Here is a 3,741-nt window from a genome sequence, read left to right on the forward strand (position 1 = left end):
TGATAGCTCAGGCTCTTATTTGCTTCAATTACCAAACTGAGACTGCTTATATAGGCATCTACAGCTGTGCTCATAAGTTTATGACTAAAAAGAATTCAGTAAATAAATCATCTTCTGGAAATTGATCTTAATGCCTTAATTAACAAAAACTGAGAAAGATCTTTAAAGAGGAACTATGCAGGATTGGCGATTTCATCTCTGGTTTCGTTTTCGTTTTTCGTTTTCGCTCGTTTTATGCTTGCATTTTCTCTGCAGAGCTTCCCCGACAGCTTTAGCGTGTATATTTATACATGTATAGGCTATATTTAAATATATAAATTGCAAGCGTGGTTCTTCGTCTCAGACTTCCAGATGTAAACAAGGAGCGATCGTCTCCTGCAGAAAGTTGCATAAGGTCTCTTTAAGGACGCCAATTTTCTTTGTGAATGAATAATGTATCATAGATAAATAAATGTTGTTCTTTGAAATACAGGGGGTGTAAGTATCCCTAAATTCCCAAATACCCATTCTTTAGTTTAATCAGACCATCAGGGAGAGGGATAGGAGGCAAATGGAAAACTCACGTGCTGGAGTTGTTGGTACAGCAGTGGTCGCTGATATATTCCTTGGAGTAGGAACAGATTTACACTGAAAGAGAGATCATGCATAATCATATAAAACATTTCCCATCCATTTCAAACTCCTAAATGAGGTTGATTGGTCCAGATAAAAAAAAAAAAAAAAATGAAAGACATAATCAATGAGGCATGCTTAAAGGAACACTTCGCCGTTTTTTCATATTAAACTAGAAAAGCACTCAGAGAGCGCAGACTCCGTCTGTATTGTTCTTCCTAGGTTGTCATACATTTGAACCTAAACTATTCAGATCGCCACCACGTGGCCATACCATGCCATTACACTCCTAAGCGAAACACATAAACGGCTCTGGAATCCCGACGGAATTACGGATCACTCCCAAAATGTAGGCCTAATAGTTTCTTGTCATGTCTGACATTCGCTTAAAATGTCATCGAACTCCATCCATTACTTTTTGAGTTATCTTGCTAACAAACAGACAGACAGAAAACACACAGACAAGCAAACAGACAGACAAACAGACAGACAAACATACACCGGTCCCCGATGAAAACATAACCTCCTTGGCAGAGGTACATGTAACTATGTTATTCCCTTAACTAAGACGAGTTGATACATACCGCTCACGTTTCAATGTGTGCACTCACTGGCTCTGGCGCGCAGCGCAACTTTGATAGCACTTAGCTATCCCAGTTCATTCATTAGGATCCAAACAGAGATGAAGTTAGAAGTGTCCAAACACCTCCATGTACACCTCCTACTAGTGTTGAAATTTGGAGGGACAAGTGACGTGACTTACGGTATGCACAAAATGTATATAGTCTGTTATCCAAACGTTATTTTAACAGCATTTAACTAACTGGACAATCTCCGTACAAATTGACAATCTTTTTGCATGAACATTTAGTCTCCAAATCAGCATATGTGTAGGCTAATGCATGTCATACAAGGACTGGGACCAGAAGATATCTGTCCCTTCCCATGTTAAAATATTGATGCTTAAGGTCCCTTGGGGAAAACGGAAGGGGATAAATCGGGGCGTGACTGACGAGCTCTATAGAGACCGACGGCTACTGCCCGACTCTACATGTCAAGTCGGCCAAAACAGGCCAAAATTAGCCCCGACGCCGCCGACAACGACTGGCGACGGCACGGGACTAGCCTGATTACCATCGACTTTCAAAGGCTCTGCGAGACTTTAGTCTGACCAACAGCCTGTGCTAACACGGTTTCTTGCCAGCGCTGGTTGACCCGCCTCCTTTAAGTGCCTCGATTTGCTACTGGTAGATGTCAGAAAGCGGATTGCCGAGTTTAAACCAATAACAACACTCTTTCCTCTGCCTTGAACACGCCTCTACCCAGAGCCGTTGGAGCTGCTCAAAGTTGATTGGTTCTCGACCAAAGGGGGCAGTTCCGCAGATTTCGGGAACTCAGAAATCCTTCTGAATGAGCAGTTGACCAGACCAGCAGCAAAAGCCTGAAGGCGTTGCGTCACTGGGAGGGCGTGCCAGGCTAGCACGGGACACACCAAACAGACTCGAGTCCCCGACCGCCCCCGACTGCCCGACGGACGATTATCGGGTTGGTGTGTTCAGGCCTTAACAGGAATGAATTGTAACTGAATGAGAGCAAGTTACGTTGCTCATATCTGAATGTTAGGGGTGTATTTGCTTGAAGAGCTAAGTCATTTTTCTCAGCAGAAGCCTCAAAATGGCAATACATTTTAAAAATGACATGAATGTTTATTATTAGAATTTATTGGGAAAGTAACTGAAATATTTCACTTAGCCTACATTTAAACACAGTGCCATAACATGAATATACTGTATCAAGGCGCCTGAAACAGGCCAACTTGATGTACCCCGAAAGTACGCACGGGCACATCATGAACTTTGAGCAGAACCATGGCTTCTAAAGGGTGGGGGGGACTATCTGCATCATACACAGATCAGAGCAAACTGCATACATGTAATATGTGTGCACGTTTACATACGTAAAATAGTATATACTGTGCATGGTGTATATGAAATTTATGAAGGATGAAAAATGGGAGAGTCAGCCCATTTCAAAGTATTGCCATTCAAAGTAACAGTTTTTGAAGAGCTTAGTGGGTATATGGTTTACTACTATTTGAAGGATGAGAAGTGCAATGAGACAGAGAACTAGATCAATAATGGCATTTCATTTGTATTATGGCTCATCAGGGACCACGGAATAAACAACATCAACATCATGAGCAGGTTATATTGTCCGCAGGTCAGTATCGGAAACTAAATCTGTTCTGGATGATAGACATCCTTTATATTGCATGTAATCAACTTTAGGGTACTGTACTTAATTACTCTTCACTGACTTCCTACAGTAGCCAGAATTTAATTAATGTCCTTCACTCTGGCCCATAGGACACTAACTGGACCTGCACCTTGTTATCTTAATTCCATGACCCAGCTCTACGTCCCCCCTCGCTCACTAATGGTCCTCTGATGAGCGTCTGCTGTGTCGGCCTCCACACAAAGAGGTCATCACGGTCAAGACTATTTTCTTCACTTTTCATTCTTCATCACTGGAGTGATTTACTAATGCCTACAGTACTACTCTTTGTTCTATTAGTAGTTTTGGGATTTTCAAAAATGTGTATTGATGTTGGCTAGCTATATGACTTTACTGTCATTTTAAGGTTAATATTATGTTTTGATGTTTAGAACCATAAGTATAACAAACAGAAATATATAATTAGCCATGTATGTACAGTATATTAATGTATGTACTGTATGAACAAATATGCACATAGGATTATGGCATGAGTACATCAAATACGTTCAAACCTACTTACAGATAAGCTCAAACCAACTTACAGATAGGCTTTTGTCATGCTATAGACAGGTTGCACACTTAATTTCTGTTTTTAATATGCCTGAATGCATTGTTAATGGAAAATTAACTTGATGGGTGTAGTAAACAATTTGAATATGCATGTTTCAAAAGCTGCCTTAGAATAAATGGCAGGACTAAAATGTGCAATTAACATAAATATGTAATGTTCGTGTACTATCATGATTGGAGTAGTTTTTTATGATCAGTGGCAATGCCATAATCCACCATGCAACATAATGGTACGGAAAGTTTGCTTACCCATACATGAGCAGTACATAGACAGAGCAGCCA

The 3,741-nt window shown here is 40.7% G+C and overlaps 1 long non-coding RNA gene across 1 annotated transcript; it reads left to right on the forward strand.

Annotated features, from left to right (window-relative positions):
- Positions 1–2,130: 2,130 nt before the first annotated feature.
- On the forward strand, positions 2,131–3,069 carry LOC134070306 (uncharacterized). The gene is made up of 3 exons (XR_009936914.1): positions 2,131–2,157; positions 2,781–2,832; positions 2,979–3,069. It is a non-coding gene; the product is annotated as an uncharacterized LOC134070306 (long non-coding RNA).
- The last annotated feature ends 672 nt before the right edge of the window (positions 3,070–3,741 follow it).

The sequence above is a fragment of the Sardina pilchardus genome, chromosome 22 (assembly GCF_963854185.1).
Source record: "Sardina pilchardus chromosome 22, fSarPil1.1, whole genome shotgun sequence".
In the NCBI taxonomy this organism is placed as follows: domain Eukaryota; kingdom Metazoa; phylum Chordata; class Actinopteri; order Clupeiformes; family Clupeidae; genus Sardina; species Sardina pilchardus.